Here is a 14,944-nt window from a genome sequence, read left to right as displayed (position 1 = left end):
CTACCACAAGCCACCAAATACCCGACCCCCCCTCGCACACCCTAACACCTGGGTGCAGCGGATCGAGGGCCGCAGCGCTGCGCCACGCGGAGCGGGAGCGGGCTCCAGCCGGGGTAACAACAGGGAAAGCACTATGCAAACAGACCTGGTGGGCAAACAGTGCGAATTTCAGGTTAAGGCGTGCTTCAGTAGGATTTCAGCAATGCAGGGCACCTAGCGTACTAAATAGAAGCGTTTTAATCCCTTAGTGCAAACAACCGCTGCTTTATTTCCCTTCCCCCATGAAGCAAATGGGTGATGCCTGGGACAACACAGGGTTTCCTACGTCGTAATCGGCACAGGAACAGGTTAAACATTGAGAACTTGGGGAGATTCGCTCCCCGCTGAGTCAGCTACACGGTTTCAGGATCTGTAGCAAAAGCAGAGATGTGTGCAGGGGTCACCGTGGTGGTGATGAGAGGGTCACGGTGAACCTGGACTGTGCCTGTCTCATGAGCAGAAAGTCACTTGACATTCCGCTAATTCTCTCTCTTTCCTCCCTAACTTCGGTGGTCTAGGCAAATGATATCCAGACTTTCCAATCCTCTGTCTTCTCGTCCCTTCCAGGAGAGGCAACAGCAAGTCATTTCCAGCACCGGCAGGTTTTTACGCCCTGCATGTCGGATTCAGGATGCCTTCTTTCTTCACCAAGTATTTCCCTTCTTGCAAAGGTCCTTATGCCACTGTAATCAGGTTTGTTCAACATTCTATTAGTAAAAGTAAACAGCTCGTGTCATAAGTTGCTGTAGGTCAAGGCCTCCCAGCTGTCCTGCACTCGACAGGTATGTCATCAGGTTATCAGCAGTAAGAAGGGTTGGAATTTCAGTGTTGCAGGACAGCGGGGTGCGCACCAGTTGTCACACAAAGGGTAATGAATGAATGGTGCCCCACACACAACGCCTGCCAGTCGGACACTGGCGCAGTTGGAGGAATCGCCCGGCGTCATGGTGTTTGTCCCCCTGTGGCCCAGGCGCACCTGGAGCCGCAGGACAGCCACAGAACTGGACGTACCAATTTGATGAGCTTTTTGTTGAGTATGACTTGCCATATTTGGCAAAAGATTGTCTGTTTTGGGAGAAGTATTTATTTTAAACAGCTCTTCCCTTGCCTCTTGTTTCATTTCTATGATTTCTCAAAAATCATGCCCATGCTGCTTTTGTGGAGCTGCGTGGCAAACTGGATCAGGGAAGAGACCAGGGCTAAAGGAGCCTGGGGCAGGGAGGACAGGGACGGGCAGAGAAGGTTAGTTTTAAACTGAATCAGCAAGCTAAAATAGTATTGGGAAGAACAGTTTTAGGAGTGGAGGTGGGAACTGGAAATCTAGGAGTTGCAAGAGACCGTGACAAGAGCTCAGTGTGCATGGAACACACAGTTTTAGTCCCACAAAAACTGGGAAGAACCTGAGATTCCTGATTCTTAGCCGTGAAACCGAAAAGTCAAGAATGCTGCGTCTGTCCCTGCTGGTCAACAAAGTGGATGTCAATTTACTTCAGCGGTGTCAGGGCTCAGATGTCAGTTGACGGTCTTAAGATTCATTGCATCAAATTTAAATGCCCCTCATGAGGCATCCGTGAACACTATGTATTTATTTATTTTTCTTTTTTTCTGTTTAATCTTTAAAAATTACATAAACATCAAACCTTGAGATATTATTAGATCTCAAATTTAAATATCAAGAAAATGGGAATTATCCAGATTAGACAATTCAGCAGTGATCTTGTCCCCTGCCCGTCTATACTGTGAAACTCTTCTGTTAGATGGGTCCGTTCTTCCCACAGGGTCATGCTTCACAGGAGGATCCCACTGTCGATAAAAATCAGTGAAGTACAGTGAAAAAAAGTTACAGGTAAGACCCCTGCCTCTGTTGCTAATGAAATGGAATCACCAGTACTTTCCGGCTATTCCCTGGGAAACAGTAGGGCCCCTCCAGGTTAGGTTGGGAGTCAGGAATGCAGAAATGGCAGGGCAAATAAATCTGGAAACTTAACTAGTGAAAAATATGGGAAGGGGCCTCTCTATAACAAGTGGACAGCACCCTACTGTTAAAATACAAGCTGCTGAAGATCCGAGCCACCCCACTGAAGGATCCATATCATTGGACTACAGACACAGCGAAACCGCCTTTGCGGTAGCCTTGCAGTGGGATACTGGGGAGTGACATGAGACACTAGGTCTCAGGTCACCAAGTTCCCTCTACTGGGGCAGAAATCCAAGCAGGAGGTTGCAGGAAGAGAATGGACTGTCTATCATTAAAGCAATCAGATATTTCTAATTGGCTTCCTTCCCAGCTGGCAGCATACAGTTCACAATTCAGTTATTGCCATCGTACTTCAGATATGTTTTCTTTTTTTTTCCCCTGCATAACAAACTGAGGCCCAGGGTCTGAAATACAGCGATCTCAAGCATTTATAACTGCAACTGAGGACAGTGAGAGCTGTGATTTGAACATAATGAAATTATGTGTAATGCCAAATGGCCTGAGAAAGCATGCCCTAGGCACTTGGTCTCTTCTCCCAAGTAACAAACGGAGGGATGAGAGGAAGCAGCCTCAAGCTGCACCAGGGGAGGTTTAGATTGGATCTTGGCAGGGGAAGCTTCTTCACCGAAAGGGTTGTCAAGCACTGGAACAGGCTGCCCAGGGAAGTGGTGGAGTCACCATCCCTGGAGGGATTTATTTAAAAGACTTAGGGACATCATTTAGTGATGGACTTGGCAGTCCTGAGTTAACGGTTGGGTTTGATGATCTTAAAGGTCTCTTCCATCCTGAATGATTCTACGATTCTATCTCGGAAGAGGGCAATCAACACTAGAAGATGCTTTTGACATAAAACATCCTACCTCTCATTTCCCTTGCATAGAAACAGGTATTACAGAACCCTCCTCACCCCACACTGCTCTTGAGAGAAAACAGTGTAAGTACCCAGGTGCTACTGTGATGAATGCTATAGAAAAAGCCCAAACCAAAATTATTTTGTGCTGAGAGCGGTGCTGGAATACTGCGTGGGGAGTGTAGCTCTGCACATCAGGCAAGGAGAAAACAACACTGAGTTGCGAGCCACTGGCCACGTGTCCCTCAGCCATTCTCACCATTAAAGGAGGCAGGAATGCAGCTGCCCTGGTACTGCCATCCCTGTAATCGAAAATACATTTGGATGAAAGCTGCTTTCTGTCACTGCATCTGTGCAGTCAACCGCAAATACAGCACACTGGAGAATCCCTTCTACAGCCTCTTTTAGCCTCATTTCATAATGAAATTAAACATATGCTATCTGCCTGTCAGCCTTGTTGCTCTTCTGAACCTATTAGCTAATTTTAGCCAAGCTTAAGGGCAGAACAGAGGTCTTAAGATAGTGCGTTCTTGCAAATTTTGTGAAAATCGGAGGCTCTGGACTCTGGTGGGTACTGCAGCAGTATCCAAAACAGACATGGGGGAAGCAAGGGCAGCAGGAAAACATATGAGAAACTGAGCGTTTTCAATTCTACCGTCCAAAGAGCAGTCAGTTGTCAAGTCCACATTTTTAAAATAAAACAATCCACTCTAATTGTATCCCACTTAATTAACATGAAGCTTTTGTAACTGTATTTGCATTCTAAGGGGTTGCCGCCAGGAAAGGACATAAAGTAAATGTGTGTGCATGTAAATGTTTGGTACGGAGCTGTGTCGCTCAGGGGGCAGGGGGCAGAGGTTGGTGCAGTTCAGCTGTTACACATTCTGCATGGCAGGAGCCACAAAAAAACCTGTATGCACAGCAGCAGATTAGTCAGAGCATATGTTGTCTTTTCCTTGATGAGGATGCTTAAGGAATGCAAAAGGAAGGGAAGAAAAACGTAGGTTATTGAAGGGAGGTGATAAGCGCAGGGGCCCAGAGATATTAAGAACATGCATCTTTGAAACAAACCATCTTTAGCTCTGCTGTTTTCGTATTAACTCATTTGTCCTCTGGTACTGAGGGACCCTCCCCAAAACCTAGTACCAGTTATTAGTGTAGCAAAGAGCGGATGACATTTTCCATTAAGTGTTTTCTTAAGACACATTACCAAAACCCAGCCTCTGGCCAGTCTGCAATGCTGTTGGTCCCTGACGATTCAGTTTGCAGTAAGTACGCCAGTATCAGAACTCACAAGACCGCCTGAACTTTCAGCCAGCAATAATGTGCATTTTTAAATACACTTTTTTTCCTCGTATATTTTCTTAGATTCTAGCATAATAAAGGAAAAGATGACCCTTTTTCAAAGAAACAAACTAACCAATGGGCACGGATTAAAAGTATTTTAGTCACTGTGATTTTTGAATTTCCGTTCAGCTGAGATTATCTCTGGTATCAGCCGGACCTTGTTGGCAGCACAGTTCATCTCTCATCCACTTTGTACAGAAAAAAGAAAATCTCTTACAAGGGGCCACCCAGATATGTTAAGTAGTGAGAAAAAGTGGTTCTTACACCCATGATTTGTCATAAGAAGTGACTTGATAGCAGTAGATGACAATGCAGCGTGGGTACGCTTCAGTGGGAGGCCCCTTGGCAAGGGTGAGGGCAGCCTGTCACTGCAGAGCCCGACGACTTGACTCTCCCACTGGCGAGCAACCACCTTGTCATATTTAGGCTGTGAGTATTTGCAGGTAATACTGTACCCACGTGGGGAATACTGATTGTTTTTCCCTTTAACTACCAGGTAGTCAATGTACATTTCACAAGCTGCCACTTAAAAACCAAACCAAACCAAACAAAACCCAAAACAAACAAACAAAACAAAAAAAAAACCAAACAAAAAACACAAAAAACCTCTAACTAACCACCACTGCTGTCTCCAACTAATAAAAGTGTTCCGAACGTACAGTGGCAAAAGGGAATGGTGGCTGAGAATAAGCTCTATGTGAAAAAATGGATCATATTTTAGTAGAACAACTTGGTCCTAATTTCCTTCTTTTCTTGACAATGACAACTGAGGAACAAAAATTTTATTCCTGGGAAAACTGGTTTCCATCAGTTCTTACTACTGTAGAAGGGCTGATAGAAAAACCAGCAGTTTATCCCTCCCATAACTGCACAGATTAATTCAGATCATAGACAATTGCTTCTCATCCTCCTACCTATTGATTCTACAAAGGCAATTAAAGAATCGGTGATGACTACAAGACACCTCATTTCTTCTCTTGTCTTTGAAGTCATAAAAGCATCATCAGGCTTTTAGATGCAGTAGCGAGGTTATGCTCGTACCCAGCATGAACAGGTGAACAGGCGTAATGTCCCAGGAGAACTGTCACCCAACACAGAGGACCCAAGTGACGAGTCACCAAGGGAATTCCAGCTAAAGTGCTGAGCTACCAGTGGCACTAAATAAGATGCTGAAAGAGCTGAGCATCGGCATAATGAACATAAAAAAGGTTATATACAAGTGGGTACATCCTCAGGTTAAGTTAGACAATAATCAGGGTTCCAGGCTGCTGCTGTAACTATGACAAAGTAAACAACTTGCAAAGGCGCTGAGCCCAGTTATCTCATTTAAAACAGCTAATCTTACAGTGTTGAGAGCATTTCCTGAAAACTGGAGCATATTATTAGTTTCCATGGTGATGCTGTGATGATACAGGAGAGATGCGAGATTTCTGTAAAGAAATTCAGTGATTCCAAAACAGCAGACTTGAAGTTTCCCCAGGACAGTAGGCTGGAGTGAGATGGTATTTTGACCCAGCTTCAAACAATGGAAACTGCCTATGTTTGATAAATAACTGGCTTCGTGATTTAAGAAAATTTATTCTTGATGCAATTTTATGAGGTACCCCCATACTCTGTTGAGTTAGTAAGATCTGTTATTCCCTCAGTCTCACCAAGGAACACAAGGCGCAATCTAAGAGAAGTCAGTGTAGTGGCAGCACACGTAAGAAAAACAAAACTGAAACAAAATCCAGACTCTTGATCCCTACCAGGAACTACTTTAGTCCTGATTTAGTAGTCTAACTCATGATACTATAGTGCTAGCCAACACTGCATAAAAATAACCATGTTTAGAAATGCAAATCTCATTAAATCGAATCATCACACTTGTCGCAATATTCATTGCAACAAGAAGAAGACTTACTTTGCAGAACCGCAAGGTGAGGAAAGGATCCCTGGAAAAAAGCACGTAGCCAAGCCACTCAAGGGATACTGCAGCAGTCCTATTTGATGGAACACCAAGGGGCATTTCAGTTCTGTGGCCTGAGGAACAGCTGAGTCCAGGAGGCTCAACCTACTCGGTTTATTCAAGTAAAACTAAAGTAGTAATCTGATCATGGTCCCATGGATTATCTGTCCAGGCAGAAAATTTAGTGCAGGCAGGAAATGCAGCATGAACTTGGCTAAAAACTAAAGCTGCATCAATTCAAGCAGCAGGCAGGGTCCATTTTAAACAAGGCAACAGGTTACTGTTGCAAGCTTAGCTAGCAATGATGGTAACTTTTGTATCACTTCAGTAATTAATAAACAAGCAAGACTACCCTTTCTTTTAGTTCAGGCCATGACATTTAGGTTTGATGAAGGCATCTTTTTGATGAAACTGTATGTACCTGTATTATAAGAAACTCAGATTAAATAACCACAGGGAATTTCTTCTGGCCTCATTCTGTGAGCAGAAGCCTTGCCCTGCTAGCTCTGAAACAATCAGAATTTCATCCCACTATTACTACTAACCTTCTATTCTCTTATTTCATGCACTTCCTCGTTAAACAGACATACCTCACTGAAACGTTTTACGGTATTTGAGACTAGGTAAGGAATTAAAGAAAGAAGAACTGGATAGAAATATTAGTTCTTTACGTTAACACAGTTACTCTTACTTAACCAAACTAAAAGACTCATTAAAACACACTATTTGACTAAGACGTATTTTCCATAAAAGCACTTGTCAGACTCCTGTGCAGCAGAAGAACATAAGCAGTGAAAAACAGTTCTGTAATCTCACTGTGGAATAAAATGAAAACTTTATTTACATATGACCAGATTACAACCAGTGGCCAAAAGAAGGCCAGAAAGGCTACAGCATGAAACATTTTATACTGCAGTCAATAATGTTCTGCAGCCCATGAAGGGCTGCTTTTAAGCACGCAATTCCGAGTTGCTCTGGGGCTGGAGAGGCCAGCATGGTGGCCCTGGTGGGTTGGCGGGAGGTGGGCATGCTGTCCCTGGCTCCTGACAAAGCCAGGGAGGTCTTCCCTTTCCTCTGTACGCTTCCCACAGAATTTGAGAGCTTCCTCTAAGAGGACCCAGAGAGAGGTGTGCTGTGCTGTGTTCGGATAATCCCTGTGTGATAATGCAGTGTTGAAGTCCTGGGCAGAAAGCTGGTGAGAAGGGGGCTTAGGTCTGGTAAGAACCTGAGTCAATAAACCCAGATTTCTGTTATCATGGACACAAAATTTCAATCTGGTTCCTAAAATGATCAAATTCTCTAAGGAATTGCCTTTACTACCATCATTACCGAGGAACTTTACCGCTCTGACAGAAACAGTTGTGTGCGTGCCGTTTGCCCCTATCAGCAACCCATGTAATGCACTCGTTTTATATTAACAGTCTGATAGAGAATCACCTCCTTCCTTCCCCAATTAAGAACAATAAAATCTCATTTCTGCATCAGACTTCAAATACTAATTTTGAAACACACTGAATTGGAAAATCAGGCTGTGCGCGATGGCTGCAGGCAGGCAGGCTAGTTCCTGCATTATTGCTCCAAGGCACCTAGGGAAGTTGAGAATGTGGGCACATGAACAAGTTACTGCCAGGTAACTGTGGCATGAGATTACTTCACATTAACTAGAGGATGGAAACATACACACAGTTACCTCAAACATTTATAGGTTATAAATTCAGATGCCAGCTTGATCACAGTGATTCATTTGTTTGCCCATGCTTAAGACACTGTCTTTCCTTTCAAAGTCCAGTTGAAACACAAGAGAAACTGCAAAGAACATCACTGACTAATCAAGAAGAAAATTGCCAGTACACTGGATGAAAATGGAAGAATTATGATACACCAATTACATTTTAAACACCACCAAAATAAGCAAGTCTGGATAGTACCAGTACATTTGTTGATAACCCTTGTTTAAAAGTAAGTCAAAGTATTCTAAATATTCTTTTTAATGGTTTATGAGTGCTATAAATGTTTGTTTTAACTAAGACCAGCAATTTCCCTTTGAAGCCTGTTTATGCTGAGATATAGTTCTACTTATATCCGTTCCACCTAAAGGAAGAAGTGTCTGCCTTTTGCTTCAACCAAACTAGTAAACTGAAGTGAAGGAAAAAGGGTCCCACTGTGTAATTGTAAACTACCTGACTCAACAGCTTCCTCCTACATTACAGATATTTATTTAGCATTTACCTTGGAATCCTGGGCTGTTACAACACGTGAGTTTAAGAAGGAGGTGGCATGTCCGAGGTACCCTTGTGTAGATTGAAGAACGTTGTAGAGGGATTCAGGACATACCTTCATTGCGCGGTGCAGTGTGGTGACACCTATGCTAACTTTAAACAGGTATCAGAAGCAACCTCACACCAGACAGTTCTGCACAACGAGAATGAGGTTTTGATGAGCAGAGAGTTTTTCATGAAAGCATTTCTTAAATCGAACTTAAGATCCATCAAACTGTATCAGAGAAGTCCTCATAGCAAATTCTAGTGTCCATCAGCAGGACACGGAGAGCTGCATGGCTCATTCACACTCCCACATCTGCCCTTCCAGATGATTTCCATAACTGATAACGGACTACCATCCACCTTCCCTATGTGTTTTAGCATTGTGCCCTGCAGAAGCCAATACTATTACAGCTTATTTTATAAACAAATGATACTGCTATACCTCCTAATAAGCAACAGAAGCAAGAGCTGTCCTTTCTCCAGTAAATTCAAGGCTATGTACGTGCCTGCCTTTTTTCATCACCACATAAAATTGCTGTTCCACACCTCCGGAGACAGGACTGGCCAGCCCAGAGGAAGGCTTGGTGCTGACGGCAGCTTCGCTGGTACATCCGAGCGCTCGGGGAGCTCCGCTCCGGGGGCAGCAGCCGGGGCTCGGGGGGTCCCCAGCAGCCGCAGGCGCTGCTGGCACCGGCCTCGGGAGCCGTGTCGGGGTGCACCGAGGCTGAGCCACCAGCAGGTGACCTCCCAGGCTCAAAAAGCCAGGCGAGCTCTGGCCAAGCACACCAAGTATGTGCAGCACATGCCGAACTGTGTCCAGAACCACCAGTTCGCATTGCAGACCCCTCCCGCAGCCTCTCGTTTCCATGCGGCCGAACTCCCCTATCGCCATTTGCCACAGGAAGCCAACTGTAACGGACAAAATGGTTTTGTATTTATGAAGCCATGTTTCCATCATTATCATCAATTATTCTAAATTAAAGTAGCAAACTATTGTAACTTGGCAGCTTAATTAAAGACCAAAAAAGAAAAATCAGTGGAGATTTACGTTAAGAAAAAGTGCCATGCCGCTGCTGCTTTGCTTCTTTTTAAAGTTTGGAAACACAATTTATCCAAGTAAACCAGCACTGAAGCAACCCAAATTAACCAACAGACTAGCCACGACCACTTCAGTAGAAAAAATTATTTGTGAACAAAATTCTCTCTTAATGTTTGAAAAGTTAAGGTTTCCGATGTTTTAAACAATGTGCAGTCTTTTGAAATCTTTATGAAGGGGAAGCACTCTGACGTGGGAACCCTTCACTCTCTCTGTACATGCCAATGCCTACTGAAAGGAAAAGATAATAATGAATTATTAGGCCTGTAGAACTGAAATAGGTTAAACTGCACTAAGAATACCCTTATTTAGGTAACTGCAGCCATTTCTTTTTGCCAGCTCTTTTCCAATATACCGTACAAGTTTACATGAGAGTTGCAACACAACAGATGTGCACGATGCATTCCTTCAGGGTACTCACCAAGCATGCAGGCACAGCAGATCGTGTTACCCAAGAAAGAAAAAAGACTACTAAGAAATATGCTTAGGAAATCATTGCTGTATGGTGCTTGATCATCTAAATCCTCTGCAAGGATAGATGGGAACAGAATGAATTTGGAAAAAATTTGGAGCCATATCTTCCAAGATTCTCCACATTCATTCATTCTGCAAGAGGGGCCCTCAAATGCATCCATACAAATGTATTTCACTGTGCTCTTGCACCCCTGAGATCGCTCTGTGTCAGCTATACTCCCTCCTGGTTACACCACCATGAAATCCTAGATTGCTGTTGATTTTACATGTTTGTTATGTCAACGCTTAGTAATTTCTTCTCTCATAATACTGAAGAAGCAACCAATGTAAAATAACATACCCTGCATATTTCTGGAAATCACATTTGCATACAACCTAAATATTGACACTTCTGTATTTACCTCAACATGGTTGTTGCTATTTCTGTGGTAAATATATGGTACAAGTTGCTGTTCATGCGGCCCTACTTCAAGCAATACACTGTTTAAAGTGAACAATAGGTAAGCTACACAAAATAAATTTGAAGCACACAGTTAAAGTGTATAATGTATCAGCTACTAATACTTATTGCAATGGATAAACCCTGTGACATGAAGAACTCCTATGACTAAAAACAACAGATAGATTTTGCCACTTCTGACTACCAAAAGCAAAAAACATTCTTAAAATGTGACTAGCTAAAATGAAGGAATTACTGCATTAACAACTGAATCATTCATATGAAGATGAGTTAAGAAACAATTTACTCTGTTTCATCTTAGGTTATCTGTTATGTTAAAGACTCACCTGAGTTACAAGATCCGACTGGCACTTTGAATTAATCACCTTAAAGCACCGCATTTTCCACATTCATGTACTAGTATACATTCTATTTAATTAGTATATAAAAGGCTCCAACTGTCCCTGACCATTTACATACGAGTTATCATTAAAGTCAAGTGCTAACAGAGCAAATAAATTAGGCTACCAGAAAGGAAGCACAACAGACTCGTCCCTCTGGGGACACCAGCTGTCAGCCTGTGCCCTCAGAGCATTCAGCAAATCAAACCCATATGAGCAGGAGGCAGATGATCCTGACCACAGCCCTCATGTTTTGGGTCATGCTGGACCCCTGTTGAGGTAGAGCTGGTTCCTAACCTGACATCTCCTTTCCTCTGCCTCTTTTCAAGCAGGGTCTCTTAGGACAGCTGGAGGCAGGCTTCTGCATACAAAAGGCAGGAACTAGGTGAAGGCACCTAAACCAAAGAGTATAAGGAAATAATTTCAAAATTACAAACAAAAGTTGCCGGGACTCTCAGGGGCTCTGAACTTCTGAAGGGATTTCAAAGCCCAGGGAATGGCTAAGAAATAAGATAAGGTTTTTCCTTTCAAAAGCTGGCACTGCTCCAAAGAAGAGCTTGCTTCTGTCAATAGGAAGCAGTCATCAAGTTTTCCTAAGCACAGTTGTTTACCTCCCAAGAGTATTTTCCGAGAACAGGTTCCAATTCTGTACCAGGATGTGCAAACAGAAAAACTTACTGGAACAGGAGCTTTTGGGCAAGTGAGATTTCGACAGTTGGCTGTTTTCCTCAGAGAGCTTGCTCAACATGTTAAACACAAGGGCATGCAGTGATAGGATGAGGGGTAATGTTTTTAAGCTGAAAGAGGACAGATTTACATTAGATATTAGGAAGAAATTCTTTACTGTGAGGGCAGCGAGACATGGGAACAGTTTGCCCAGGGCAGCTGTGGGTGCCCCATCCCTGGCTGGGCTCAAGGCCAGGCTGGACGGGGCTGGGAGCAGCCTGGGCTGGGGGGGGGTGTCCCTGCCCGTGGCAGGGGGTGGGAACTGAGTGATTTTTAAGGTCCCATCCAACCCAAACCATTCTGTGATTCTATGAAATACATACACAGAATTCAGAACACAGGCTGTCAGTTCACCTGGACAGCACAAGAGCAAGCTCAGTCTCTTGTATGGCCTGATATTCTGCAATATCAGCCCCAGCGATGCACTCACTGCATCAGCTCAACTCAGTGTAGTACCTTCACCTTTCTTCTTTCATTTGTGACTACCACCACCAATGTATCACCACGCATCAATGTACAAAGATGGACAATATCTCTCAAGTAACATCACCTCTAAAGACAGAACTCACAGCACACAAACTCTATCCCCTAGTTTAGCCAAGACCTTAATCACATTTGGAAATTAGGTTAAAACATGGCATCTTCCAGAACCTCCAAATTCTGTGTAACCTGCACAAGTCTCTGGTTCGCATTTTTGCAACATCGTTATGAAGAGAGCTTTGCAGGGAAACACTGTGCTTGGGTCCAAGCTGGAAAGAAAACAGGCAAAGAGCTAAACTAGGACTACAGCATGGCAATAGGTATTACAGACAGAAAGACCACAGCCAAGCACCAGCGATGCCAAGAGCTAGACCTTGTAAAGAGAAAGGGAACCCATGCAATGAAGCAGACTCAAGGACAGAGGAATAGCGTGGGAAGGGGATGGGCTCAATATGAAGCAAGCAGGTTGGAAACGGAAGCCAGAACAACAAAGCAAAGCCCCAAAGTAAGCCACTGAACAACCAGAACCTCTCCTTGACCTCCTTCACATATCAGCTAGCTGGAGCACCCACCAAACAGATTCCCTACCCTGAGCCTGCTTCCCTGGCCAGCTGATCCAACACTGTTAGATTCCCAGGTGGAGTCTCTTGGGGACTGGCAGATGACATAAATCCTCCCAAGGGCATTCAGTCACTATGTATAAAGACCTGTTTACATGACCAACGTTTGCAAAGCTTTCCAGTAATGTTTCATTTTTACAGAACTAGTAGCACAGGGTTGCTGGGAAGCCAGCCTTTCCATTTACTATGGTGTGGGTATCTTGTCCTCTTTTAAATTCCCCTGAGGGGTGTGCTCCAGTCTCTGAATGTGCAAGAAAAATTTGGTTCTGAGTCTGACAGAACAAATCAAATCCAGAGATCTTTATCTCAAAATGCTGGTAAACAGGTAGGCTTTCCCTTTATAATCAGCATTCTGTGACAGCAGGAGGGGGAGATCAGTTTTCAGATGAGAGTGTGGATTAGAGGCTGCCTCTACACTGAGACCTCTGCTGTTTAATGAGCATATCGGATTTCTGGAAAAAACAGTAGTAAATTGGCTAAAAATTGCAACTGCTGCAAAATTAGATAGGTTAGTTAATTTCCGGTCTTGCCGAAGTCCAGAGAATTCTTGAGTTTCAGAGTTGTCTAACACAATGAAGCAAATGGGAATTACGATGCAAGGGAAATTCAGGGTAAAGAAGATACTGTGTAGATTCAAGGAGTGTTTTGAGATCTTTATATAGGTTGCTTGATCTTAAATTTGCTGTTATCACTCCAAAAAGAGATGCTATATCATTAGACCTTGTCAAGAAAAACCTGTCTTGCATTCCCTAACATCAAAAAAAAAGGAATCGCACACACAAAATGTTAAAAGCCATGAAGCACGAGGCGATTTTGCTGCCAAAAATATCTTGTGATGCAGAAAGGTTACTGCAGGGGGGAGCAACAATGGAGTTGCATATTTGTTAAAAATTAAGTCAATCAGTTGCTATACATGCATCTACAACTGGTCTTTGGCATGCTTCCCACTTGGCTTTTTGATGAGGTACGGTGTGAAATGTATTGCTACTAAGCCACTGCTAAACCTAGAAGAGGGCACAACCTCTCTGAATGTGAGGAATGCCGCTAAACCGCCCAGAAGAGCTCCAAGGTGAGCTGCTGTGCCTGTGGCTGCTGGGAACTCCCGTGACAGCGAAGGGAGACCCTCTTTTCCTGAAAAACAGCCCTGTGAAATGCCCAGTTTCTAGCCAACTTCCAGAATATCTTTGTTCTTGAAACACTAACAGCATTGTCTGAGTTAATTCAGACTTCTTTTGTGAATCAGAAGCAAGGCAGAACTAGTTCTGTTGGGACGGGATGACAGAGCAGCCTACTGTGAAGGCACGTGATCTGTCACAAGATATATGCTGCCCAAGTCAACTGATGCTGCTTGTAGAGATTTGCACACTGCTGTGGGGAAAATACAGTGAGAACTCCAGCATGAAGTTCTGAAGGTGCTGGAAGAAGAGTTGTAACAGGAGGCACTCAAGGCACAAGTGTGATGGGATCTCTCCCTCACCACAAAATCAGGTAGGTCAAAGGAGCGAGCCATAGAGTTGATTAAAGTAAGAACCTCCAGCCTACACCTGTGGCCCACCACACAGGTGTGAGATGGACCTGAGGCAGGCCTCCTTGTAATTCTGGGTAATAACAGGTGACGGTAATCTATGTGGGTGGAACATGAGGACAAGGAACTGGAATGCAAGGTACACGTTTGTAAGATGCTTGCAGGAGTCAGGGTTCAAGGTTGGACTCACTGGGACTTTTCCACACTTTTCCAGTGGTATACTGGAAACAATCATAAAGGCCAATGAGGTACAGTCTCAGCAGTAAGTATTTACAGAGAAGGGATGATAGCTAAGCAAAAAGTCACCTTTCTGCAGGACTTGCTTGTGGCAGCACTAAGAGAAGGCAAAGCCAGTGCCACTTCCTGCAGCATGCAGACAGGTTAGCAGCTCCATGCGGCAGGCAAAGGACACAGATTCTGCATAATTCTCCACGCTGTAGGAATATCACCTTTTTGCTGAAGAAAAGGTATGTCGTTGTTCCTACTAGGCTCACCAGACTGCCGGAAAGTGCTTATTTCCTTTATTATCACGCTGCCTGTGAATTGCCCCCACCCACTGCAACAACTAGGAGCAACCCTTCCACTCAGAGCAAGAGGAGTGGCGTGAACCCCGTGTATGTTCCCAAAAAGCCTGAACCGTTAAGGCTAGCAGGAAGTGTTGCTGGTGCCCCAGGCAACTGAGTAATGTGGCTGAAGTGAAACTCTTCCCCTGCTCCAACTGACGATGAACTTGGCAACTCGGTCAGCAGCGTCTCTT

General features: G+C 44.0%; 1 long non-coding RNA gene across 2 annotated transcripts; it reads right to left on the bottom strand.

Annotated features, from left to right (window-relative positions):
- Positions 1-248: 248 nt before the first annotated feature.
- LOC130142258 (uncharacterized) lies at positions 249-11,648 on the bottom strand. 2 transcript variants are annotated; one of them, XR_008819340.1, is made up of 2 exons: positions 10,783-11,648; positions 249-9,335 (listed from the first exon to the last, which is right to left on the bottom strand). It is a non-coding gene; the product is annotated as an uncharacterized LOC130142258 (long non-coding RNA). The 2 variants fall into 2 exon arrangements; XR_008819339.1 differs by lacking the exon at positions 10,783-11,648 and adding an exon at positions 9,944-10,768.
- Between the last annotated feature and the right edge of the window lie 3,296 nt (positions 11,649-14,944).

The sequence above is a fragment of the Falco biarmicus genome, chromosome 1 (genome assembly GCF_023638135.1).
Source record: "Falco biarmicus isolate bFalBia1 chromosome 1, bFalBia1.pri, whole genome shotgun sequence".
NCBI classification, from domain to species: Eukaryota; Metazoa; Chordata; class Aves; order Falconiformes; family Falconidae; genus Falco; species Falco biarmicus.
This window is presented reverse-complemented; position numbering and strand designations above follow the sequence as displayed.